General features: G+C 51.6%; 3 long non-coding RNA genes across 6 annotated transcripts in view; 2 read left to right on the top strand and 1 right to left on the bottom strand.

Annotated features, from left to right (window-relative positions):
• LOC112664185 (uncharacterized) overlaps window positions 1-15462 on the bottom strand; it is a 42264-nt gene extending 26802 nt beyond the window's left edge. The window contains exons 1-3 of one of the 2 annotated variants that reach the window (XR_004806053.2): window positions 15248-15462; window positions 13704-13833; window positions 7617-7778 (exon numbers count right to left, since the gene is read on the bottom strand). This is a non-coding gene — a long non-coding RNA (uncharacterized LOC112664185). The remainder of the gene's footprint in view (window positions 1-7616; window positions 7779-13703; window positions 13834-15247) is intronic. The other variant, XR_007403008.1, reaches the window with a different exon arrangement.
• LOC118351159 (uncharacterized) lies at window positions 2833-8772 on the top strand. 2 transcript variants are annotated; one of them, XR_004806052.2, is made up of 5 exons: window positions 2833-2991; window positions 6810-7169; window positions 7414-7619; window positions 7750-7980; window positions 8262-8767. It is a non-coding gene; the product is annotated as an uncharacterized LOC118351159 (long non-coding RNA). The 2 variants fall into 2 exon arrangements; XR_004806051.2 differs by having other exon boundaries at window positions 2836-2991; window positions 7750-8772.
• Window positions 13461-26029, top strand: LOC112664186 (uncharacterized). 2 transcript variants are annotated; one of them, XR_007403009.1, is made up of 4 exons: window positions 13461-15808; window positions 17738-17830; window positions 24169-24309; window positions 25828-26029. It is a non-coding gene; the product is annotated as an uncharacterized LOC112664186 (long non-coding RNA). The 2 variants fall into 2 exon arrangements; XR_007403010.1 differs by lacking the exon at window positions 24169-24309 and having other exon boundaries at window positions 13549-15808.
• The last annotated feature ends 1117 nt before the right edge of the window (window positions 26030-27146 follow it).

The following is a 27146-nucleotide window of genomic DNA, read 5'->3' as shown; positions in this document are numbered from 1 at the left end:
ATGTGTAGGGATAAGAGTAAGAGGAGGGTTAGGAGTATGTGTAGGGCTAAGGGTAAAGTCAGATATAGATTTAGGTTTAGTTTTCCGGGTACCATTAGAATAGGGTTAGGTTTAGGGGTAGGAGTAGGGTTAGGGGTAGTTGTTGGGGTAAGGATAGTCTTAGAGTTACGTTTAGGGGTACAAGTAGGTGTATGGTAGTGGTAGCAGTAAGAATAGGAGTAGGTTAAGGTGTAGGGGTAGTTTTAGGGGTAGGGGTATGGCTGGATTTACGGGTAAGGCAAGGCTCAGTGTAGGGTTATGGGTAGAAATAGTTGTAGAGTTAAAGCTTGGGTATGGGAGGTGGTAGGGTTAGGGATAGGGATAGGGTAGTTATAGGGGTAAGGTTAAGGGTAGGTGTAGTACTAGGGATAGGGGGATGATAGGGTTGCTGTAGGGACAGTGGAAGGTCCGTGGGAGTGAGAACCCAGCGGGACTTGCGGCGGGGGTGGGGGGGCCGGTGGCGCCCCGAGAGAAGGAGAGGGGAGGGCTCGTGCTGCGGGGAGGGCCGTGGCTGCTGCGGTTCCCTCTGGGGGAGATCCCTCCCCATGCACGCGGCCTTGGGTTGTGTCTGGGGGGGGGGGGTTGCGGTTCCGAGCTGCCGGTGGATAGTGGTCCGTGGAGGGGGGGGGTCGGGAGGCCTGGGTCCGGAACACCGTGGGTCTTGCCTCCGCTCCCCAGGCGGTGGCTGCTTGTCTGCTTGTGGTCCTGGCGGGGTCCCCTCTTCCCCCCACCCAGTCCGCCGCCGCGCCTCCGCCTCCGGGGTCCGCGCCGCCCCTCCCTCCCGCTGGCGATCCTGGCCTTCGCCCTATCCGAGAGGCTCGCGCAGGGCGGAGTGGCCCGCGGGCCGCGTCCGGGGACCTGTGCCCTGGTGGCCGCCCGGGCCGCCCCGTTGCTGCCCCGCGCCCCCCCCCCCCCCGGCGCGCGGCTGCTCCCGCAGTGGTCAGGGTGGACAGGGAAGGAGGGGTGTCGGTGGGAAGGCGCCGCCGTCGGTTCCGGCGAGGAGCCCTTCGGCGGGGGGCGCTGGGGGACGTCCCGGGCAAGGAGGAGGAGACCCGGTGTCGCGCGAGTGGCGGGGCGCGTGGTTGCGGGCGGCGCTTGGGGGCTACCGCGGCTCCCGACGCCCCCCACCGCGTCTCCCCGTGCACCGCGCGGTGCCCGCACCCCGCTCCCCTCCTTTTCCCGCGTCGCCTCCCCGCCCTCCAAGCCTGGCAGGGCCCTTGGCCTGCGCCGGCTTGTGCTCCCTTGCCCGCCGCCCCGGTGTGCTCGCGGTGGCCTTTCCTGTGCCATCTCGAGCCCTGACCGCGCGCGCCCTACACCTGGCGACCTGCGACCTGCTGAATTTAAGCGTATTAGTCAGTGGAGGGAAAGAAACTAACCCGGGTTCCCTCAGCCCCGAGTGAACAGGGAAGAGCGCAGCGCGGAATCGGTGCCTGCGGTGGGGCGCGGGACACGTGGCGGCGCAAGACCCCCTCCCAGGGGCGGCGGGGGAGGGTGATGGAGGCGCAGCCCGGGACTGCGGGACTGCGTGAGGCCGGCGGCGCCCCCACCCCCGCCGGGTCCTGGGGGAGCCAGGTTGCTTGGGAAGGCAGCCCAAAGTGGGTGGTGTATCCATCTAAGGCCAAACACGGCTGGAGCTGGAGACCCGTAGTCAACAAATTCCATTAAGGGAAAGTTGAAGAGAACTTCGAAGAGAGAGTTCCAGAGGGTGTGAAACCCTTAAGAGGTAAAGGGTGGGGTCCGAGCAGTTCGCCCAGAGGATTCAACCCCGCCGGACCTTTCCCGCCCCCTTCCTCCCGACCCCTCCACCCACCCTCCCTCTCCTGACGTCCCTCCTCCCCAGAGCGGGGGCCTCCTCTCCGGCGACCTGCCAGGCGGATTCCCGCTGCGGTGGTGTGCTGGGAAGGCCGGCGGGAAGCTGGCTGGGGCCCCACTCTCTCTGGAGGGCGGCCCACTCCCCGAGTATTACAGACACCCCCGCGCCCACCCCCCCCCCAGCAGCCCTCAAGGAATCCCGGCGCCTCGGGAGCAGACGGCGGCTGCGCTCATCCCCTCCCTGCGCCCACTGCCGCGAGGGGTCCTGGGGCGGGGCGGGGGGCCCTAGGCCGCTCCTCCTACAGCGCCACCCGCCCCCAGCACCCCGCCGGCCGGGCCTTGGAAAGCCTCGGGGTTTCGGGGTTTCGCAGCGTCCCGCGAGCTCTCGCTGGCCCTGGAAAATCGGAGAGAGGGTGTAAATCTCCCGCCAGGCAGTGCGGGATCCGCAGCAGGTCTCCGAGGTGAACAGCCTCGGGCGTATTGGAACAATGTAGGAAGGGAGGTCGGCAAGCTGGATCCCGAAGTCAGGGATAAGGATTGGCCCTAAGGGCTGGGCTCTCCCCCGCTGGACAAGGCGCTGCCGCCCCCCCCCCCCCATCTGGGGCACCCCCGCCCAGGCCCGCTCCCAGGGCGCTCCTCTGCCCCACCCTGGGAGGCTACCCCAGCTCTCCCCCCCCTTTCCCCTCCCCCGCGGGCGCTCGGGGCCGAGCACCGGGGAACCGGCAGCAGCTGCGACTCTGGACCCTAGGGGGGCCCTTCCCATGGATCGCCCCGGCTGCGGCGGGCATCGCGGCCCCACCGCGGTGGGAGCCTGGGGAACGCCGTGCGCCCCGCCCAGCGGGGATGTTCCGCCGGCAGCAGGAGGTCCTGTCCCCGTCTTCTCCGCCAGGGCGGTCAGCGCGCCGGTTCCCCTCGCCCCCACCCCCGCGGGGACCCCCCCAGGCAGCGATGGAGCTGCGCCTCCCCTCCCCTCCCCTCCCCTCCGCCGCTGCCTAGCGGCCGACTTAGAACCGGTGCGGACCCGGGCCCCCGACCGTTTAAACAGTGCGCGGCGAAGGCCTGCGGCGGGGGTTGACACGACGTGACTTCTGCCCAGTGCTCTGAAGGTCGAAGTGAAGAAATGCAGTGGAGCAAGCGCGGGTAAACGGCGGGAGTAACTAGGACTCTCTTAAGGTAGCGGCAGGCGCCTGCTTGGACGAGCGAGATGGCCACTGTCCCTACCCACTACCCAGAGAAACCACCGCCGCGGGACCGGGCTGGGCAGAGCGAGCGGGGAAAGCAGACCCTGTTGAGCTGGACTCAGGTCTGCCGCAGGGAAGTGGGAAGCCCCCCCCCCACCCCCGCCCCGGCAGGGCCCACCCGCCTTGCGGGCGCCAGGTGAAATACCACTACTCTTACGGTTTTTTCACTGACCAGGTGGTGGGGGGAGCCTCAAGGGGCTCTCCCTTCTGGCGCCCACCGCCCGGCTGCACCGGCAGGGCACAGCCCGCTCCCGGGACATGCCAGGTGGGGAGCTTGACTGGGGCGGTACACCTGTCAAACGGTAACGGCAGGTGTCCTAAGGCGAGCTCAGGGAGGGCAGAAACCTCCGTGGAGCAGAAGGGCAAAAGCTCACCTGATCTTGATTTCCAGTACGAATACGAATACAGACCGTGAAACCGGGGCCTCACGATCCTTCTGACTTTCGGGGTTTTAAGCAGGAGGTGTCAAAAGTTACCACAGGGATAACTGGCTTGTGGCGGCCCCTCCCCCTCCCCCTGTTTCTGCACCACTCTTGTGGCTGGAGTGGTCAAATCCTTTACCATCCCAGGTGCCTCCAGTGCCATCCCCCCTCCCCCCTCCCCACCCCCACCAAGGAGCAAAAATCACCTCAAGTCATTGGGCCACCTCCTTCTGAGGTTCACATTAGAGTACCTCCCAAATCAGCAGGCAGGAAGGGGCCCAAGGGCTCCCCTGGACTTAAACCACCCACTTCAGACTTTCCCACGAGAGCCTGATAGTGGGAGTGGGGAACAAATCGACTGACTCTTTAGTGGACACGGGGGCGACATATGCGGCTTTCAAGCCAATTCAAGGTTGTTGGTTTATTTTAAAAAGACGTGTCTTTGGAGCTATCAACATCACACATCATACAGATAACCAGCTTTACCTTCCCCCACCTGCCCCCTTGAGTTATAAAATCATTTGATTTTCAGTTCTGCCTGCCTTATAAGTCCTTGGGGTGGGTGGTGGAATGTGCTGCACTCCCATCACAGTTTGTGAGCCTGGAATGGTGATGATGGAAATAGACCCCTCCGTCACCTTTATACAAAGAAACCACGTTTGCTGTCTCATTATGCAACAGGCACACAAAAGAAAATGAGAACTACTTATACCCTTGTTCCACCTGAACCAACCTGGACGCTGGAGGATCCAGGCCCAAGGGAGGGCCCTACTCAACTTTGCTGTTACCTCCAAGGATTAGTTGAGTTGTATCTATTGTGATTTATCCACAGAAACTACTTAAAATGGTCAATTTGGTCTCTCTCATATACTTTTCATTGTTAAGAGCAAATAGGTAAAATAATTTTTAAAAAGGCTTATAGGTAAACCTTTGCAATAGCTTCCAAAATCTTTGGTGACCTGAAGCTTGAAGTTGTGCTAGGTTAATTGGCAAATTGGGTTGAATTCATCGGATACCTATGTCTTTTCATCATAAGGTAAAAAACTAAAGCATGAGTCACTAAGACACCCAAGGTGGTTTTTTGTTTCCTTGTTTTCCTTCCTCCTCCCCCTTTTCTTCCCTCCCCCCTTTTTTCTTTTCATCTTTTGTCTTATTCAGGAAAACTGCAGATACTTGAGTGTTAGTAAACATATTTCATGCTTTCTTAAAAATTGTATTATAAACACTGTTTCTAAAAACTATGACATGTATTCATATATTTGCTAATCTAAAGAATTCTGGTACAATAGATAGTGTGCCCTTGGCTCCTACTGACTTTTCACCAGAGACTGAGGCTTCTAGGAGTTAAAAGTCTGCCAGATGGGGGACGTCTGGGTGGCTCAGTGGTTGAGCATCTGCCTTTGGCTCAGGGCATGATCACCGGGTCTGGGATCTTTAAAAAAAAAAAGGAAAGGAAAGGAGAGGAGAGGAGAGGAGAGGAGAGGAGAGGAGAGGAGAGGAGAGGAGAGGAGAGGAGAGGAGAGGAGAGGAGAGGAGAGGAGAGGAGAGGAGAGGAGAGGAGAGGAAGAAAGAAAGAAAGAAAGAAAGAAAGAAAGAAAGAAAGAAAGAAAGAAGAAAGAAAGAAAGAAAAGAAAGAAAGAAAAGAAGAAGAAAAAGAAAGAAAGAAAGAGAAAAGAAAGAAAGAAAGAAAGAAAGAAAGAAAGAAAGAAAGAAAGAAAGAAGAAAGAGAAAGAAAGAAAAGAAAAGAAGAAAGACAGAAAGAAGAAAGAAAGAGAAAAGAAAAGAAAGAAAAGAAAGAAAGAAAGAAAGAGAAAAGAAAGGAAACTTTCTCTCTCTCTCTCTCTCCCCCCCCTCCCTCTCCCCCTTCCCCTCTTCACTCACATGCTCTCTCTCTCTACAAAAAATAAATTAAATTAAAAAAAAAAAAAAAGTCTGCCGCATGGAATCGAGACTACTGGAAAACAATAAGGAAAACAACTCCGTGTGTGAGAATGGAGGAGACGTGTAGAAGAGGCACAAGGCATGAGAATACATTTTTTTTGTTGTTGAGGGAAAAGAAAATAATTTTGTCCTGAAATGAGCCTGGCTATTTTTTTTTAAAGATTTTATTTATTTATTTATTTATTTATTCATGAGAGACACAGAGAGAAGGCAGAGATATAGGCAGAGGGAGAAGCAGGATCATGCCCTGAGCCTAAGGCAGAGGCCCAACTGCTGAGCCACTGGGCGTCCCTATTTTTTTTAAAGGAATTTATTTACTTATTTATGAGAGACACAGAGAGAGGCAAGAGAGAAGCAGAGACAGGAGAAGCAGGCTCCATGCAAGAAGACCAATATGGCACTCCATCCCAGGACTCAAATGTCCCAGAGCCTGGCTATTTAGAGAAAGAAAACTTAAGACTGACTCTGAATGAAAAATGACATTGTAGAAGGAGTTTCTGAGGGAGATGTTTTGAAAAGGAATTCTATGTATGGTCAGGACTGACTGAGATTGGGAGAAGTTTTACAAGTACACTGGTATAACATTGAGATTTGGCTCTTCTTTCTGTTAAAACGACAAGGGTTTCTTGCATTGTTAGTCTACTCTGCATAAGAGATTGTGAACAGAGAAGAAAAGACATTTTTTTTTCCTTTACCTGCCTGGAACAACAAGGTTTTTATATTCGTTTTTATCTGGTCTTTACCTAAATAAGAGAGTGAAAACTTCTCAGTATTGGAGCTACATTTTGGTGACAACTCTATAACCTCCTGTAGAATCTCCTAAGGCAACCTTGGCAAAACAGATACTGAAGTTTTCAGTTTTGTAATGATCCGTGATCCTTTGTAGGCACGTGTTATGAAAACTTCTGAGATGTTGGTTGGTTGGTTGGTTGGTTGGTTGGTTGGTTGGTTGGTTGGTTGGTTTGGCTGGCTGGCTGACTGGCCAGCTGGCTGGCTGTTTGCTTATTCGTTCATTCGTTCGTTGATTTTTCAACAGATTCCCAGAAAGTCAAACCCTAAATAGAGTCTCTTGACTAATTAACGTAGTTTACCTGCTGTGTTAGGTCACATGAGAAGCATTGTCAAACAAATAATGATAAACCCTCTTAGATTATATTGGGTCCGTGAATGCTGTTGCTGTTCCAAAAATTAAATGAAATTTCTAAAGTTGTAACATGTCCTGGTACAGTGCCATCACTTGACATTCGAATTGCTAAAATGCTGTGTGTTACAAAAGAAATTTCAAAGTTTCTTACCGACTGCATTATAATGAACTATCATCGGGTCTTTAACCGTCCATTTTTGACATTTACAGGTATTGTTCTGATGCCCTTGCAAAAATATGGTCCAGCTTCAAGAAGATTCATGAAAAGAACTTTTGACAAATACCGGTTTCTGGTCACCCTGAGATCATAAAACTAAAGAATGAATTGCCAGAACTAATGAAAAAGCTGCATTTGAATAGAACAAAAAGAAACAACATGGAACTGAATGAGCTAAGGACAATGATGACCATTTTTAATGACTCTTGTTCAAAGCATTGTGTTGATCCCCTCATGTTTGCTCCTCCAGATTGAAGGAAACTTTGTCTCTAGAGATTTTATTAAATTGTTTTGTAAACAAATTATTTATCTTTTCACCCTACCTGTAACCCTCCAGAGTTCAGAAACTCTCAGTGAGTATTCTTTCTTTTATGACAATTGTAAATCATCCGCGTTATGACAATTGTAAATCATCCGCGTAGGTTGGGTGGGAATCTGTTCTCTTTGTAACCAGACACCATTGGAAGGATTGGTAATATTACCAAGGCCTTGACTAGAATGGCATCTGTTTTTCTTTTTCTTCCACCACTCCACCCCCTCCCACCCCCTACCCCACCCTGGTTTAATTTTTTAAAGTAATCTCTACTCCCAACGTAGGGCTCAAACTCACAACATTGAGGTCAAGAGTCATGCTCTCTACTGACTGAGCAGGCCAGGTGCCCCTGGAATCTCATCCTTAAGACACACGCATAGACTCAAGATCAGACAGCTTGGAGAAACAGATTGACTTTCTGGAGCCAATAAAGCCCCTTGGAAAATGTTGGCCTGATACCCTCTTCCAGAGGTCCCCACAGCCTTACCAGGTGAGTCAAGAGTGCCACCTCCTGACAGATAAAAGCAAGAGTCCGATGCTTAAGCCCACCGAGCCTCCCAGGTGCCCCTAAAAGGTGCTTTGAAATGCTGAAGTTCTTCCTTCATGCCTTGCCTTTACAGGGATGACGTCAGTGACCATGTCTGTCTACCTGGAGAGGAAGAAAATATTCCAGATTGCTGAACCCTGGTTTTCCACACTGTGGATGACAGGACCCCCTCCAACCTGACCCAGGAACTCCCTTACTCTGAGCCAAGGACAGGGGCTTTTGTTTTTAAGTTGTGGTTAAAAATAGACATCACCTACAATGGAGTGGTTTAGCCATTTCCAAGCCTAGAATTCAGCAGTATTAGGTATGTTCACACCCTCCTCGCCACATTATCTTTCCATTTTTTTAATTTTAATTTTTATAGTTTTTTAAAATTTTATTTCTTCATGAGAGCCGAACAGAGAAAGAGGCAGAGACACAGGCAGAGGGAGAAGCAGGCTCCCTGCAGGGAACCCAATGCGGGGACTCAACCCCAGGACACTGGGATGATGCCCTGAGGCAGATGCTCAACCACTGAGCCACCAAGGCACCCCATACATACTTAATTTTTTAAAAGTTCATTTATTCATTTTTCACTATCTCTAGACCCAACATAGGGCTCGAACTCACGACCCTGACTGAGATCAAGAGTTGAGTGCTCTTCTGACTGAGCTGGCCAGGTGCTCCTTCCATTTCATTTTTTCAAGAACCCTGGGATCACGGCTCAGAGTCACCATTTGTCCGGTGAGGCCCCACCCCTCCATGCGGAGGTGACATCTGTCAAACTGGTTCATGTTTGTCCATCTTCCTTCTTCCTTTTAGTAGACAGAAGGTGGCTTGTGAAACAGCCAGTGACTATGTTGAATGAGACTGAGGATTTCCCTTGGGAAGTGGGTGTGAGAGGGAGGACAGGTTGATGGAGAACCAGTAAACTGTTGGTGTTGCTTTAGAGGAAAGAGTGTGCTTTCTGGGCCCTCACCCAGGGTGGATGAGTCAGAATTGTCCCCTGCCAGGCCTCCCTTAGTCCTTTGCCCTTATCACTCCAAGCCTGTGTTTGGTCTCTGAACCCTAAGACACCACTGTCGTGAGTTTAAGTCCCCCTCAGATTCAGCATACCCCACCATGCCATGCTCTCCCAGATGCACCCCCACCCCTGGAAGGCATTAGAGTGAGATGTCATCCTCCACATCCATGATTTCCAAAGGCTTTATTGGGGTTTCCTGGGTTAGGAAACCAGGAGGGGACTCTTTTGGCCCCCAGACAAGGGAGTTCTTCAGACATCCTCTTTCCCCTTCCTTTCCCCTTCCCTTTCCCTCACTTCCCCTCTCCTCCCCCCCCCCCCCCCCCCCCCCCCCCCCCCGCCCAAGTTTGGAAGCTGAAGCTTGATGGTTGGGGGAGTTGAAGAAAGCCATTCAATGGAGAGAAGTCCCAGTCCCTGACTTTAACAGACAACCTTGTGCATTTGAATGAAAGGATTGAATGAGGCCCATTGGAATAAATTACCCTGAACCTCCCTTCAGCCTCCAGCCACCCCCACAACCCCCCTACCCTCCAGTGGATTGGGAAAGGAAGGCCAGGTGTATTCATGCCCTGAGGGTGGGGGGGGGCATGCTCAGGCTGGCTCCTGCAACTCCATTCATTCCGGGAATGTTCTGTTGTTTCTGCTGAGTTGCCAGTTGCTGCTATGAGCAAAGCTAAACTCCTCCCATTGCCTAGTTCTTAAAAAGCCTCATTCTCCTGTTTTCTCCGTGAATGGACTGACCCACACCCACCTATCCCACCAGACCCCTTGTGCAAATACTTCCCTTGAAGAGTTCTTTCACTTCATCCAGAAAACAAACAACAGCCACCCATATCCACCCCATTGCCACAGATACCCAACCAACAAAACAAAAATCTATTCTGCCTCAACCTACTGTACAGTCACTGTCTTAGACATGCTTTAGGCTCAATGACTTGATGCTGTCTCCCTTTCTCTGGCACAATTCCACCTCCCCATTAGGCCCATATTATAACTGCATGACCACACTGTTCACAGGAGCTGGAGACAATATGCTAAAGTGACCGGATGGTAGCACTGTCCATTTGAAAGGACCTACCTGCCAAGGCATCCATAAACATTCACTTGCCTCTGATGAAATCGTTGCTCTGGAAACTCCAGCATCGATAGCCAATCTTGTCCATGTGCCTCTAACCTTTGCTCGCCCTCTGTTCACCTGATATTTTGCCTGATTGTTCACGGGAAAATTAGAACCCATCCTGCAAGAGCTGAATCCAAATTCTTTGCTCACCCCCACAAGAGAAAAGATATGCCCAGGTCTGCACCTGTCTTATCCTTCTCCACTGTGGCAGAAATGTGGCCCGCCCTCCCTCCTCCTGTCAAAAGTCAAATCTGAGATAAGACGGATATAAAGGAAACCAGAATACTTTTTTGAACTATAGACACTTTTAAAAAGTAGCCGCAACAGCAAAGAAACACACAAAACACGCCCCCCCCCAGCAGGTGGAAGGAGGGTGTGCTGACCCCTCCTTTCCCTCCTAGAAGCACACCCCCTCCTATGCCCCTGGAAGGTGCCTCGGAGGGGTGTACCAGGAGGGAAGTGAATGACATTCTTATCTTCAAGGACAGGAAGTTGAGCATGAGAATGAGAATTCCGGACAAACAGATCTTGTTATTAAAAAAAAAAGAAAAAGAAAAATTCTTATGTTCTTTTAGCCCCCCCACATGGTTGAGTTACTCTTCCACAATCTCTTCTCCTTGTTCAACCCAATAGACAAGCACTTAGGGTTTGCCACTCCTGGGTCTGTGTTTGTTCAGGAGGGCTGTGCCAGTGAAGCTGAGGTCAAGGTCCTCCGCTGGGAGGCCCCAGATGCTGAGGGGGTGGAGGTCAAGGTGGTGCCTCCGGAGGCTGGAGGCCATCCTTTCCAGGAGGCCATCCTTTCCAGCGTCTTTTTTTTTTTTTAAGGTTTTATTTATTTATTCATGAGAGACACAGAGAGAGAGATTGGCAGAGACACAGGCAGAGGGAGAAGTGGGCTCCATGCAGAGAGCCCCACATGGGCCTTGATCCCGGGTCTCCAGGATCACACCCTGGGCTGAAGGCGGCGCTAAACCGCTGAGCCACCCGAGCTGCCCCTTTCCAGAGTCTTTGGATGTGACCTCCTTCGTGGCCTCACTCGCTCCCCTCCGGGTGCTGCCCTGCTCTCAGCCACCATCTGCAGAAAGGCCCTGGATAGGAGCTAAGCACGCTCTTACTGGCAGATCCAGCGATCCCACTCCCATGGATCAGTCCTCGGGGACCCAGAGGAGGTGAAAGTGGAGGGCCAGAGCCCCTCTAAATCCTCGGCCGGTCTAGCTTGTCGAGGTCATCTCTATACCCATCTGACGCAGCGCTGGCCCTTGGGATGGGCGCCAATCCTGCGTGGAGGCACAGGCTCCTCCGACCGACCAAGCCACAGCCAGGTCCTCAGCAATACGTGTCCTTAAGAAACACCACTGAGCAGCCTTCAGCTCATCTGCCCTCCGGGTGGAGGAAATACCAGGAATGCAAGTAGTTTAGCCAACTGAGGAAGGATTCCCCGCCACCCCACCCCCCCACCCCCCCCACCCCGCTTTTTTTTTTTTTTTTTGAGGAAGGATTCCCTTGAAAGAAAACCCTTCTTTTCACTTTTCTGTTGTTGGGTCAATGCTTTTAACCTGCTAGACTTCCAGCCTCCCAAGTCACGTGACTTGCTTGATTTCTCGCTTGTCCTTGTCTCTTCAGTAGCTTTCATAGTGCTCAGGATGTAGGATGTCCAGGGAACAGTTTTCATGCTGGGGTGGGTGGATGTTGTGAAGTGGGATCAGAGATTCATACAGGTGAGAAGAAGGCCGAGAGAGAGGCTCCGTAATGAAACCCTAAAAGCCCATGGTCAATTGGTGATGCTTAACATGATAAGAGTTACCTTTGATGAGAGGAATTCGTGCTGGAGGGGCTTGTGTCCTCTCTTGTCTGGATCTGAGGGTGAAGTTTTTGAAAGGTCCCTACTGGTCCCAGAAAACGTTAAAGGGTCCTAGCGTGGTCCTGGAGTCCCGGGATCAAGTCCCACATTGGGCTCCCTGCAAGGAGATTTCTTCTCCCTCTGCCTGTGTCTCTGCCTCTCTCTGTGTGTCTCTCATGAATAAATAAAATCTTAAAAAAAAAAAAAAAAAGTGCCCTAGCACCTAGACAGGATGCTGCTTTGTCACCTCCAGCGTCCAATCCTCTGCCACCGTTATGTTTTCCTATGACTGCTTAATGCTCACACGTATGTATCTTTGATAGTTACTGGTTCTCTTTGTCCTCTGTAGTCCCTTTTGTTTGTTTCTTTTTCAGAGCTTTTTATTGTGATTGATTGATTTTTAAGATTTTTTAAAATTCCCTTATGAGAAACACAGGGGAGGGGACAGAGACATAGACAGAGGGATAAGCAGACTTCCTGCGGGGACCCCAATCTGGACTCAACCCCACACTCTGGAATTATGCCTCATTCCAAAGGGACAGCCTCAACCCAACCACCAAGCCAACAGGCATCCAAAAGCTTTTTAGTTTCAAGAGATTACTACACTCATCCAACAGACATGGTGCTGGCTGGAACTCACGACTTCCCACAAGCAAGAGTCCCAAGTAGCCAGCCAGGTGCCCTATAATACCTGAACTAGAAAAACAAAACAAAAGGAAAAAGAAAAAAACTTTTGTACATGCCAAAGGAAGTTCTGCGCATAGCTTTCCTTTTCCCCTTAATATCCTGGACAAATTCAGGATCAACATTTACCTCTTTTCCAGTGCAAACCGCCCCCCCCACCCCACCACCAGAGAACTGTAAGGATGTCCTGGAACTGGATTGATGTCGTGAATGGCTAATTTAACCCCCTTCCTCACATCAGCTCTCCCAGGCTAAGCTCACTACTACGCCTCTCTCAGAGCCCTGTAAGACCCTGACTACCTAGCAACTGTGGGGCCCCAGTGGAAATGAGCTTGCCTGAGTTCTGAGGCTAAGGCCTTCCCAGAAGGCAAACGTCCCAATGAAAGGAATTCAACCGATCTCTCCAGAAGGTTTAGAGCAGCAGTCCATGAGCGCTGGAGGGTGTCTGGGACACCACAGTTCCTTGAGCGCAGCTATCCACTGGCCCATTCCGTGAGGAAAATCAAACCTATCAGCCCAGCAGACAAGTCTGGTCAGGGGCAAGTCTGTGGGCTTAATTCTAAGAACCAGGCCCTCCAAGACGTTTCCTTTCAACAAGCCCTCAGAGCTGAGAGAGGTTAGAAGATACCTCCAGCCTTGGTGGTGGAGGGCCATTGGACAGGACAGGTACTATTCAATGAGAAAGCAACTTTCCTGGCCTTCAGCTTACAATAAGTCTGTCACCGGGGTGAGTTAGCAAACCCTCTCCACAGTTGGTGGGGGGGGGGGGGGGGGGGAAGGACTATGAAACCTACTGAAGAACATTCCTCAAATAAAACTTTCATTTAGTCCATCCAAGTGGGAGGTATGCCCTGGCTCCACCGGAGGCTGGAGATCCAGTGCACTCGCTGTCCTGAACTCCAGGGCCCAAGGGGCCAGAAGGGAATTTTACATTGGTCGATCCAGGAAAGCCTAGACAAGACAGCTCCTCGGGAAGTTTGGAGTGGCCTTGGAAGGCCCTCTCACCTCTGGGTGATATGTCACCTTCCTGGAGGGCCCCTTGGTACTAGCTTCTCACCTCAGGGAGTTGGAACATGTGTCTCAGCTTGGTGGCAGTGCCAAGGGAACGTGGGCTCCTTTCCTCTGAGGACAAAGCTCTCGCAGACTAAGTTCACCACTAGGCCCCTCCCAGAGGCCTGTGAGGCCCAGCCTCCCCGGCAGCTGTGAGGTCACAATGGAAGTGAAATGAGCTGGACTGTGTTCTGTGGCTTAGGCCCCCCCAAAGACCTGGAAGAGACCCTGCCTACCCTGCAGCTGTGGGGGGTGCAATGGAAAGGAGCTGGACTGAGTCCATGAAGCTCAGCTTTGCCAGAAGACGAGCTTCTCAATGAAGGGAGTTCAAACCTGTCTCGAGAGGTTCAGAGTGCAGTCCAACAGCACTGGAGGGCCTCTGGGACACCATAGTTCGTTAAGTGCAGCACTCCACTGGTCCCTTCCATGAGGCAAGTTGAACAGATCAGCCCAGTAGACGATCCTGGGTAGTGGCGAACCAGCAGGTTTCAGTCTGAGAACCAGGCCCTCGCCCTCCCTTAGGGACCACTTCAGTGAGCCCTCACAGCTGAGGGAGTTGAGGAGGTAGCCCCAGGCTTGGTGGCGAAGGGCCAGTAGGGAGGCCAGGTACTTTTCACCAGGAAAGCCGCTCTCCTGGCCTTATCATTAAATGAGTCTGACACCGGGGTGAGTTAGCACACCCTCTCCACACTCCTTGTGGATCTGAAGAGACCAAGCAACTCACTGAACACCAAGGGACTAGCATTCCTTGAAGGAAACGGTCAGCTAGACTGTTGAGGTGGAAGGTATGACGTGGCCTCACCTGAGGCCGGAGACCCAATGGAACTGGCTACCCTGAAGAAGCCTGGGCCCAAGGGTCCAACGAGGGCAGCTTTCCACTGTCCTCTCCAGGAATGCCTTGAAAAGCTTCCTCCTCAGAAGGTGGGGAGGGTCCTGGGAGACCCTGTCCACCTCTCGGGGACACACGCTTTCAGACACTGAACCCTGCTACAAGATACTCTCACCCCGGGGAGCTGGAGCATGGTTATCAGCAGTGGTGGTGATGCCAAGGAGAAGCAGGCTGCTTTCCTCTGAGGACAAAGTGCTCCCTGACTAAGCTCACCACCAGGCCTCGAGGCCTGGGAGACCCTGGCTCCCCGGCAGCTGTAGTGGCACAAAGGAAAGGAGCTGGCCTGAGTTCTGAGGCTAAGGCATTCCCAGAAGACTAGATCCTCGGTAAAGGGAGTTCAGGCCTTTCTCCCCAGAAGGTTTGTAGTGTGGTCTAAAAGTGTTGCAAGTCCTTTGGGACACACCACAGTTCCTTGAGTGCAGCTCCCCACTGGCCCCTTCATGAGGGAAGTCTAACATCTCAGCCCAGGGTGAAAGCCCTGGCAGTGGCAAGGCAGGGCTTCAGTCTGAGAAAGCGGGCCTCCCTCAGGTCACCAGTCAACCTGCCCTCACAGCTGAGGGAGGTTGGCAGCTAGCTGAAGCCTGGTGGTGGACGGCCAGTGGAGAGGCCAGGGAGTCTTCACTGAGAAAGCAGCTTTCCTGGTGTTCTGCTGACCACGAGTCTGTCACCGGAGTGAGTTAGCCCACCCTCTCCACAGTTGTGGTGGAGGTGAAAAGACCACGTGACACCCTGAACACTGAGGAACTTGCATTCCTTGAATGAACCTTTCAGCTAGACCCTCCCAGGTGGGAGGCGTGGAAGCCCATCAAGTGGAATTTGATGTCCTGAACCCTGGGCCAAGAGTCCCATGGAGGCAGCATCCCACTGGCCTCTCAAGGAGAGCCTAGACAAGACAGCTCCTCGGGAAGTTTGGAGTGGCCTTGGAAGGCCCTTTCACCTCTGGGTGACAGAGGCCTTCCTGGAGGACCCCTTGGGACTAGCTTCTCACCTCAGGGAGTTGGAACATGTGTCTCAGCTTGGTGGCAGTGCTAAGGGAACGCGGGCTCCTTTCCTCTGAGGACAAAGCTCTCGCAGACTAAGTTCATCACTAGGCCCCTCCCAGAGGCCTGTGAGGCCCAGCCTCCCCGGCAGCTGTGAGGTCACAATGGAAGTGAAATGAGCTGGACTGTGTTCTGTGGCTCAGGCCCTCCCAAAGGCCAGCTTCTCAATAAATAGACAGGGCTCAACTGGCCTCCCCAGAAGTGTCTGCAGCGTTGGCCCAAATGCGCTTGAAGGCCGCTGGGACACCAAGTTCCTTGGGTGCAGCTCTCCGAGAGGAAAGTCAAACCTCTGGCTCGCCCCAGCAGACCAGCCTGGGCAGTGGCGAGGCAGGGCTTCATCTGAGAAGCAAGCCGTCCCCGATGGACCTTTCAACCTGCCCTCCAGCTGAGGGGAGTTTAGCAGCAGCTGGCTCCAGCCTGGGCGTGGAGGGCCAGTAGAGAGGCCAGGGACTTTTCAGAGAGAGAGAGCAGCCTTCCTGGCCTTCTGCTGAAGCGAGTCTGTCACTGGGGTGAGTGAGCACACCTTCTGTCACTGGGGTGAGTGAGCACACTTTCTCCACAGTTGCTGTGGAGGTGAAGAGACCACAGGGACCTACCGAAGGCTTTGGACTTAGCCTTCCTTGAATGAACCTTTCAGCCTGCCCCTCCCTGGTGGGAGGACTGTCCCGGCTGCACCTTAGGCCAGAGACTCAATGACACTGTCCTGAGCAGCTTTCCACTGGCCTCTTCTGGAAGGGCTGGAGAAGTCAGCTCAGGAAGTTGAGAGGGTCCCTGGAAGGCGCTGTCCACATCTAGGGGACGTAGGCCTTCCTGGAGTGACCCTTGCCACTAATTTCTCACCTCAGAGAGTTCCATATGTATCTCAGCAGTTTGGGCAGCGCCAAGGGAAAGCAGGTTACTTTGCTCTGAGGACAAAGCTGCTCCCTAACTCAACCACTAGGCTTCTCCCAAAAAACCTATCAGACCCCGCCCCTCTAGCCGCTGTGAGGGCACAATGGAAATGAGGTGGCCTGAGTTCTGAGGCTCAGGCCTTCCCCCAAGTCAAGCTTCTCAGTGATCGGAGTTCAACCAGGTTTCCCCACAAGTTGTGGAGGGGCGATCCCAAAACCCTGCAAGGCCTCTGGGACAGCACAGTTTCTTGAGTGTACCTCTGCAGTAGAAGGGAGTGCCCCCTCTGAGTGGAAAGTCCAACCTCTCGGCCCAGCAGACAAGCATGGGCAGTGGCAAGGCTGTGGGCTTCAGTCTGGGCATGGAGCCCTCCCTGATGCAACCTTTCAAGGAGCCCTCAGAGCTGAGGGAGGTGAGCAGCTAGCTCCCTCCTTGGTGGTGGAGGGCCATTGGAGAGGCCAGGGACTTGTCACTGAGAAAGCTGCCTTCCTGGCCTTTCCTTTACTATGAGCCTGTCACAGGGGCTGCTTGGCACACCCGCTCCGCAGTTGGTGTGGGGGCAGCGAACAGACCATGCAACCTACTGAAGGCTGAGGAAGTAGCGCTCCCCGCTCCCCAGTTGAGACTTTCTGCCAGCCCCTTCCAGGTGGGAGGTATGCCCTGGCTCCACCTTCAGGCTGGAGACAAAATGGAACTCGCTGACCTGAACCAAGGGCCAAGGGTCCCACGGGGGCAGCTTTCCACTGGTGTCTCAAGGAATGGCTTGAGATGCCCACACCTCAGCAAGTTTGCAGGGGCCTTGGAAGGCTTTGTTCACCTCTAGGTGACACAGACCTTCCTCAAGCGCCCCTTGCGACTCGCTTCTCACCTCGGGGTGTTGGAACATGGGTCTCCTCGGTGGGGGCAGCGTCAAGTGAAAGCACGCTACATTCCTCTGTGGACAAAGCTCTCCCTGCCTAGGCTCCCTACTAGGCCTCTGAGACCCTGCCTACCCAGCAGTAGTGGGGGAGCAATGGAAATGAGCTGGCCTGAGTTCGCAGTCTCAGGCCTTCCCGGAAGGCTAGCTTCTCAACGAAGGGAAGGGAACGGTGTTCGAATGTGTCTGCCCGGAAGGTTTGGAGTGCGGTCCCAAAGCACTAGAGGGCCTCTGGAATACCACAGTTCCTTGAGGGCAGCTCTGCACTGGCCCCTCCCGAACATCCCCCCCAGGAGATGAGTCTGGGCGGTGCAAGTCTGTGCCTAGTCTGAGAACCAACCCTCCCTGATGGGCCTTTCAAGGAGCCGTGGGGCGGGCGCTGAGGGAGGTGAGCAGCTAGCTCCCTCCTTGCTGGTGCAGGGCCATCGGAGACGCCAGGCGCTTTTCACTGAGAAATCAGCTTTCCCGACCTTCTGCTTACACGGAGCCTTAGCGCACACTCTCCACGGTTAGCTTATCGTGGAGGTGAGAAAACCTTGCCACGTTCTGAGTGCTGAGGAACTAGCATTCCTTGAATGCAGCTTTCAGCCAGCCCGTCGTCCCAGGTGGGAAGAATTCCCTATCTCTACCTTAGGTTGGAGACCCAAAGGAACTCGATGTCCTGGCACCCTTGGCTCTGGGGTGAGCAGCCTTCCTGGCCTTCTGCTGAAGCGAGTCTGTCACTGGGGTGAGTGAACACACCTTCTCCACAGTTGCTGTGGAGGTGAAGAGAGCACAGTGACCTACTGAAGGCTTTGGACGTAGGCTTTCTTGAATGAACCTTTCAGCCTGCCCCTCCCTGGTGGGAGGAATTTCCTTGCTCCACCTTAGTGGAGACCCAATGGAATTGGCTGTCCTCAACCCTGGGCCTAAGGGTCCCGTTATATCGTTATATTGTCTTTCTACTGACTTCTCTATGAGAGGCTGGAGAATCAGCTCAAGAAGTTTTGAAGGATTTCAGAGGCCCTGAAAACCTCTCAGCGACATGGGCGTTCCTGGAGTGCCTGTGCCCTAGGTCCCGAACATCTACTTCCACTGGGCCTCCTGGTTATTTTTGAGCAATAGCTAACCCCCCGCCCCCCGCCCCCCGCCTCAGGCAGAGACTAGCTGAAATTTCCTTTGTAGAATGCTTGTGTCACAGTGTATGCTATCTCACCTTGTCACTGCACCTCCACACCAACCTTTGAGAGAGGTTCTAACCACTCAGGTAGTAGGCTAGTTGCAGGCTGCAGGCCAGGGAACAATCTTCCACACTGTTAAACACCTGGCTTTCCACTGTACCGCCACACCATTGTATGGGACCAGCTTCTAGGTTCCCTCAGGTGTGAGTGCTCATTGAAGGGTATGTCTGGGAAGGCTTAGCTTCAAAGGGAAGCAGACCACCTACCTACTGCCCGAAAGCAACCTTTCAAGAGGGGGTCTACTTACTATTTAAAGAGGCTAGTGGAAACCTACATGCAAGGATCTGTGGCTTCCCAGAGGCCCTATAGCAGATATTTACCAGGTCTCCAAAACTGCTGTAGATATAGGTTTAAACTCCCTTGATGTAGAGGCTAGCCGGCTAGGAAGGCCTGAGTCACAGAATTAATGCCAGGTCATTTCCAATTCGTCTCCACAGCTGCTAGGAAGGTAAGGTCTAAATTGCCTATGTGAGAGATCTAATGCAGAGCTTCCCTCAGAGAAAGCTTTGTCCTCAGCGATAAGTAGACCGCTTTCCCTTTGCACTGCCACCACTGCTGAGACATATGATTTAAACTCCCTGATGTGAGAAGCTTGTCAGAGGGACATTTCAGGAAGGCCAATGTCCTCTAAAAGTGGACAGCACCTTACAGGGCCCCCCCAAACTGACTGAGGAGCTAGGTTCTAAAGCCCTTCATTGACAGACCAGTGGATAGCTGACCTTAAGGTAAGCTTCTGCTTAGGGTCCAGCACAGGGAGGTCCATTGGACCGCCAGCCTATTGTTGAGCTAGGGCCTGCCACTTACATTTCAGAGGCTAGCTGAAAGTTTCCCTCGTAGAACACGTGTTTCTCAGAGTACACTATGTCTCGTTGTCATTTCACCACCACATCAACTGTTGAGGGTTGTTCTAACTCACTCTGATGATAGACTAGTTGCAAACTGCAGGCCAGGAAAGCTTCTTTCTAGTGTTAAGTACCTGGCCTTTCCACTGCGCCAACACGCCAACACACCAACGAGTGGAGTTAGCTGCTAACATCCCTCAGATGTGAGGGCTCATTGAAGGGTAACTCTGGGTAGGCCTATCTTACAAAGTGAAGCGGACCACCTTTCCACTGCACATAGGCTGGGGGGAGAGTGGTCTATCTTCTTTTTGAAGAAGTTAGTGAAAACCTGCATTCAAGGATCTGTGGAATTCTAGAGGTACTCCAGCCCATTTCTACTGCATCTCCAAACCGACTGGGTAGATAAATCTAAACTCCTTGATGGAGAGGCTATCCGGCTAGGAAGGCCCGAGTCTCAGAGTTAAGGCCAGCTCATTTCCGTTGCTCTCCCACAATTGCTAGGTAGCCAGGGTCTCACTGGCCTCTCTCAGAGACCTAGTGGTGAGCTTAGTCATGGAGAGCTTCGTCCTCAGAGGAACGTAGCCTGCTTTCACTTGGCACCACCATCACCGCTGAGACCCATGAAGTGAGAAGCAAGTCGCAAGGGGCACTCTAGGACGGCCTATGTGCCCTGGAGGTGAACAGGGCCTTACAAGGCACCACCAAACTTCATGAGGAGCTGGCTTCTCAAGACCTTCCTGAGAGGCCAGTGGGAACCTGCCCTCATGGGACCTTTGTCCCATGGTTCAGGAGAGGGCATTCCATTGGGTCTCCAGCCTAAGGTGAGCCAGGGCATACCTCCAACCTGGGAGGGACTAGCTGAAAGTTTCATTCAAGGAATGCTAGTTCCTCAGCGTTCAATAGGTTGCATGGTCTTTTCACCTCCACAACAACTATGGAGAAGGTGTACTAACTCACCCTGGTGTCCGACCCATAGTAAGCAGAAGGTCAGGAGAATTGCTTTCTCAGTAAAAATTACCTGACCTCTCCACTAGCCCTCCACCATTAGGCTGGAGCTAGCTAAACTCCCTCAGCTGTGAGGGCATATGGAAATGTGACCTAAGGGAGGGCCTGGTTCTCAGACTGAATCCCAGACTTGCCACTGCCCAGGCTCATCTGCTGGGCTGGGAGGGTTGACTTACCTCACACAATGGGCCAGGGGAGAGCTGCACTCAAGGAACTGTGGTGTCCCAGAGAACCTACAGCTCTTTGGACCACACTCCAAACCTTCTGGGGAGACAGGTTTGAACTCCCATCATTGAGAAGCTAGCCTTCTGGAAGGCCGGAGCTTCAGAACTCAGGCCAGCTCATTTCCATTGGGCCCTACAGCTGCTGGGTAGGTAGATTCTCACAGGCCTCTGAGAGAAGCCTAGTGGTGAGCTTAGGCAGGGAGAGCTTTGCCCTCAGAGGAATGTAGCCTGCTTTCACTTGGCACCACCACCACTGCTAATACCCACCTTCCAACTCCCTGAGGTGAGAAGCTAGTTGCAAGGGGCCCTCCAGGAAGGCCTATGTCACCTAGAGGTGAAAGGGCCTTCGAAACTCCTCCAAAATTCCTGAGGAGCTGGCTTCCAAAGCCATTCCTTGTGAGGCCAGTGGAATGCTGCCCACAGGGACTCTTGGGCCCAGGTTCATGACAGCGAGTTCCATTGGGTCTCCAGCCTAAGGTGCAGCCAGTGCATACCTCTGACCTGGGAGGAGTAGCTGAAAGTTTCATTCAAGGAACACTAGTTTCTCAGCATTCAGTAGGTTCTATGGTCTTTCATCTGTAAAACAAATGTGGACAGGGTGTGCTAACTCACCCCGGTGTCAGACTCCTTGTAAGCAGAAGGCCAGGTAAAGCTGCTTTCTCAGTGAAAAGTACCTGGCCTCTCCACTGGTCCTCCACCACCAAGGCTGGAGCTAGCTGCTAAACTCCCCCAGCTGTGAGGGCTCGTTGAAAGGTTCCATCAGGGAGGGATTCGTTCTCAGACGAAAGCCCATAGCCTTGTACTGTACAGACTTGTCTGTTGGGGTAAGAGGTTAAGCTTTCCTCACAGAAGGGAGGGCTTGGTTCTCAGAGGAAAGCCCACAGACTTGTACCGCACAGACTCGTCTGCTGGGGTAAGATTAAATTTTCCTCATGGAAGGGGCCAATGGAGAGCTGCACTCAAGGAACTGTGGTGTCCCAGAGGCCTTATGGCGCTTTTGTACTGCCTCTCCAAATATTCTAGGGAGACACCTTTGAACTCCCACCATGAGAAGCTAGCATTCTGGTAAGGTCTGAGCCTCAGACTCAAGCCCGATCATTTCCACTGCTCCTCCACAGCTGCCGGGTAGGAAGGGTCTCAGAGGCCTCTGAGAGAGGCCTAGTAGTGAGCTTAGTCAGGGAGAGCTTTGTCTTCACATGGGTGTAGCCTGCTTTCACTTGGTGTTGCCACAACTGCTGAGACCCATGTTCTAACACTCCTTCTCAGGAGTGCCCTGAGAAGCTAGTCGTAAGGGGCACTCCAGGAAGACCTATGCCCTCTAGAGGTGAACAGGGCCTTCCAAAGCCCCTCCAAACTTCCTGAGGAGCTGGCTTCTCAAGCACATCAAGCAGTGAAAAGCTACCTTCTAGGGACCCTTAGGCCCAGGGTTCAGGACAGTGAGTTCCATTGGGTCTCCAGCCTAAGGTGGAGCCAGGGCATACTTCCCACATGGAAGGTATTAGCTGATTGTTTCACTCAAGGAACGCTAGTTCCTCAGTGTTCAGTAGGTCATGTGGCCTTTTCACCTCCATAACAACTGTGGAGAGGATGTGCTAACTCACCCCAGTGTCAGACTCCTTGTAAGCTAAAGGCCAGGAAAGCAGCTTTCTCAGTGAAAAGTACCCGGCATATCCACTTTCCCTCCACCAACAGGGCTGGAGCTAGTTGCTAACATCCCTCAGCTGTGAGGTCTCGAAAGGTTCCATCAGGGCAGGCTGGATCTCAGACTAACCCAACAGCCTTGCCACTGCCCAGGCTTGGCTGCTGGGCTAAGATGTTTGACTTTCCAAACAGATGTGACTAGTGGAGAGCTGCACTCCAGGAACTGTGGTGTCCCATGGGTCCTACAGCACTTCTGTACCGTCCCTCCAAAACTTCTGGGGAGACACATTTGAACTCCCTTCATTGAGAAGCTAGCCTTCTGGAAGGCCTGAGCTTCAGAACTTAGGCCAGCTCATTTCCATTGTGACCTCACAGCTGCTGGTTAGGCAGGGTCTCAGACACCTCTGAGATGTCTGTTGGTAAGCTTAGTCAGGAAGAGCTTTTTCCTCAGAGGAATGTAGCCTGGTTTTTCTTGGCACTGCCACCACTGCTGCTGCCCATGTTCCAACTCCCTGAGGTGAAAAGCTAGTCGCAAGGTGCACGTAGGCCTATGTCCCCTAGAGGTAAACAGGGCTTTCCAAGGCCCCTCCACACTTCCTGAGGAGCTGGCTTCTGAAGCCCCTCCTGGAGAGACCAGTCAAAAACTGCCCCCATGGGACCCTGGGACCCAAGGTTCAGGACAGCAAGTTCCTTTGGGTCTACATCCTAAGGAGGAGCCAGGGCATACCTCCCACCTGGGAGGGGCTAGGTGAAAGTTTCATTCAAGGAATGCTAGTTCCTCAGCGTTTATTAGATCACACGGTCTTTTCACATCCACCACAACTGTGGAGAGTGTGTGCTAACTCACCCCGGTGACAGACTCACTGTAGGCAGAAGGCCAGGAAAGATACTTTCTCAGTAAAAAGTACCTGGCCTCTCCACTGGCCCTCCACCACCAAGGGTGGAGCTAGCTGCTGAACTCCCTCAGCTGTGAGGGCTGTTTATATTCCCTCAGGGAGAGATTGGTTCTCAGACTGAAGCCCACAACCTTGGCACTGCCCAGGCTCACCAGGTGGGCTGAAAAGTTCAACTTTCCTCATGGAAGGGGCCAGTGGAGAGCTGCACTCAAGGAACTGTGGTTTCTCAGAGGCCTGCCAGCGCTTTTTGAATGTGCTCCACACCTTCCAGGGTAATGGTTGAACTACCTTTATTGAGAAGCTAGCCTTCTGGGAAGGTCTGAGCCTCAGACTCAGGGCAGTTCGTTTCCATTGTGCCCCATAGCTGCTGGGGAGGCAAGGTCTCACAGGCCTCTGGAAGAACCCTACTGTGGTGAGCTTAGGGAAAATATGTCCACAAAGGAAAGTAGCCTACTTACCCTTGGTGCCGCCAACACTGATGAGACCCATGTTCCAACTCCCTGAGGTGAGAGGCTAGTCGCAAGGTCCACTCCAGGGAGGCCTATGTCCCCTAGAGGTGGATAGGGACTTCCAGGGCCCCTCCAAACTTGCTGAGGTTCTAGCTTCTCAAGCCCTTACTGGAGAGGCCAGTGGAAACCTACCCTCATGTGACCCATCGGCCCAGGGTTTAGGGAACCGAGTTCCTTTGTGTCTCCAGCCTAAGGTGGAGCCAAGGAATACCTCCCACTTGGGAGATGCTTAGCTGAAAGTTTCATTCACGGAATGCTAGTTCCTCAGAATTCAGTAGGTTGCATGGTCTTTTCACCTCCACAACAACTGTGGAGAAGGTGGGCTAACTCACCCGGTGACATTCTCCTTGTAAGCTGAAGGCCAGGAAAACTGCTTTTTTCAGTGAATAGTACCTGGCCTCTCCACTGGCCCTCCACCACCAAGGCTGGAGCTAGCTGTAAAAACCCTCAGCTGTGAGGGCTCATTGAAATGTTCCATCAGGGAGAGTTGGGTTCTGAGACTGAAGCCCACAGCCTTGCACTACCTGGATTCCTCTGCTCTTGGCAAGACGTTTGACTTTCCACTCACAAGGGGCCATGGGAGAGCTGCACTCAAGGAACTGTAGTGTCCCAAAGGCCCTACAGTGCTTTTGGGGAGACAGGTTTGAACTCCCTTCATTCCAGGCTAGCCTTCTGGAATGCCTGAGCCTCAAAACTCAGGCCAGCTCATTTCCATTGCACCCCCACAGCTGCTAGGTAGGCAATGTCTCAAAGGACTCTGAGAAAGGCCTAGTGGTGATTTTAGTGATGGAGAGCTTTGTCCTCATGGAAAGTAGCCTGCTTCTCTTGGTGCCACCACCACTGCTGAGACCATATTCCAACTCCTTGAGGTGAGAAGCTAGTGACAAGGGGCTCTCCAGGAAGGCCTATGTCCCCTAGAGGTTGACAGTGCCTTCCAAGGCCCCTACAAACTTCCTGAGGTATGGCTTTTCAAGCCCTTACTGGAGAGGCCAGTGGAAAGCTGCCCTCATGGGACCCTTGGTGCCAGGGTTCAGGACTGTGAGTTTTATTGGGCCTCCAGCCTAATGTGGAGCCAGGTCCTACCTCCCATGTGGGTGAGGCTAGCTGAAAGTTTCATTCAAGGAATGCTAGTTCCTCAGTGTTTAGTATGTTGCCCTGTCACTGCACCCCCACACCAACTTTTGAGAGACTGTCTAACTCACTACAGTCATAGGTGTTTGAAAGCTGCAGGCCAGGAAATCTCTTTCAGTGTGAAGTAGCTGGCATTTTACTCTCTGTTTGTTTGTTTTTTACAGATTTAACCTTTTTTTCCCCATATATAAATGATATAATTCAGTACTTGTATTATTCTGTCTTGCTTCCCTCGCTTAGCATATGTGTTCAAAGTCTACCGGTGTTGTCACAAATGGAAGGGTAGCCTCCTTTTTCATGGCTGAACTATATTCCATTGTATATGTGTACCATTAATGAACATTTAGATTATTTCTATATATTAGCTATTCTGAATAATGGTACAATAAGCATGGGAGTGCTTATACATTCTCAAAATCCCGTTTTCATTTCCATTGGGTATATATCATGAAGTGGAATTATTGCTTAGTATAGTAGATCTATTTTTAATTCTTTGAGGAACCTCCATAGTATTGTTTTCCATGGTGGTGGACCAATTTGCATTCGTACTAACAATGTGTAAGGTTTCCCTTCTTATCATATCCTCCCGGGAGGTCACCATATTGATGCCGAACTTAGTGCGGACACCCGATCGGCATAGCGCACTGCAGCCCAGAACTCCTGGGCTCAAGCGATCCTCCTGCCTCAGCCTCCCGAGTAGCTGGGACTACAGGCGCGCGCCACCGCGCCCGGCATTCTTATCATATCCTCATCAGCACTGTTGTCTCTTATCTTCTTGATGGTAACCATTCTGACACATTTGAAGTAATATCTCACTGTGGCTTTGATTTGCATTTTTCTGATAATTAACAATGAACATCTTTTCATGTGTCTGTTGACCATCCCTATATCTTCTCTGGAAAATCTTTTCTCTGGAAAAATGTCTATTTAGAAGGGGTTCTTTTAGCTCATTTTTAAATTAAATTGTTTAATTTTTATTAAGATGACTGAGTTCTTTCTATATTTTGGATATTAACCATTTATTCAATATATGGTATGCAAAATTTTTCTACCATTCTTGGGTTGTCTTTTTATTTTGTCCATTTATTTTATTTTATTTATTTTTATACATATATTTTTGCTGTCCAGAGGCTTTTGAGTTTGATGTAGTCCCATTTATTAATATTTACTTTTGTTATTTATACTTTTAATATCATGTTTAAAAAAACATTACCCAAACCAATATCTATGAGCCTCTTTTCTATGTTCTCTTCCAGGGATCCCTGGGTGGCGCAGCGGTTTGGCGTCTGCCTTTGGCCCAGGGCGCGATCCTGGAGACCCGGGATCGAATCCCACGTCGGACTCTTGGTGCATGGAGCCTGCTTCTCCCTCTGCCTATGCCTCTGCCTCTCTCTCTCTCTCTATGACTATCAAAAATAAATAAACTATGTCCTCTTCCAGGAGTTTTATGATATTAGACTTTATGTTTAAGTCTCTGATCTGGTTTCAGTTAATTTTTGTGAATGGTGTGAAATAGGGGTCCAATTTCATTGTTCTGCATGTGTTTCACAATTTTTTCCAAAACCATTGTTGAAGAGACTACCTTTTCCCCATTGGGTATCCTTGGCTCTTTGGTCAAGTATTAGTTGACCATTTATGCTGGGATTTAATTCTGAGCTTTCTGTTCTGTTACATTGGTCAATGTGTTTATCTTTTGCCAGTGTCTTTTCATGTTTATCACTATGGCTTTGAGGTAGTTTGAAATCTGGGATACCTCTAGCTTTGTTCTTTTTACTCAAGATTGCTTTGGCTATTCGGGGTCTTTTGTGGTTCCATATAAATTTTTTAAATTGTTTCCTTTATTTCTGTAAAAAAAAAAAAAAAAAAAGCCTTGATTTTCATGGGGATTGTATTGAATCTGTAGATGGCTTTGGGTAATGTGGCCATTTTATTTTTTTATTTTTTTAATTTTTTAATTTTTTTAAAAATTTATTTATGATAGTCACACAGAGAGAGAGAGAGAGAGAGAGGCAGAGACATAGGCAGAGGGAGAAGCAGGCTCCATGCACCGGGAGCCCGACGTGGGATTCCATCCCGGGTCTCCAGGATCGCGCCCTGGGCCAAAGAGATCCAAATGTGGCCATTTTAATGATATTAATTTTTTCAATCTACAAACATGGATGTCTTTCCATTTATTTTTGTTGTCTTTAATTTCTTTCATCAAAATCTTATAGCTTTCATTGTATAGATCTTACACTTTCTCAGTTAAATTTATTCTTAAGTATTTCATTGTTTTTGAGACTATTGTGAATGGGATAGTTTTCAAAGCTTCATCACTAGTGTAGAGGATTGATTTTTGTATGCTGATTTTGTATCCTACCACCTTACTGAAATCACTGATTAATTCCAATAGTATTTTAATGACTCTTTAGGATTTTTTTTAAAAGACTTGTTTATTTTAGGGAGACAGAGAAGTGCACATGAGTGAGGAGAGGGACAAAGGGAAATAATCCTCAAGCAGACTCCCTGCCAAGTGTGAAACCAGATGCAGGGCTCTATCCCAGAACCCAGAGATCATGCCTGAGCCGAACCAAAA

Source organism: Canis lupus, chromosome 17 (assembly GCF_003254725.2).
Source record: "Canis lupus dingo isolate Sandy chromosome 17, ASM325472v2, whole genome shotgun sequence".
Taxonomy (NCBI): domain Eukaryota; kingdom Metazoa; phylum Chordata; class Mammalia; order Carnivora; family Canidae; genus Canis; species Canis lupus.
This window is presented reverse-complemented; position numbering and strand designations above follow the sequence as displayed.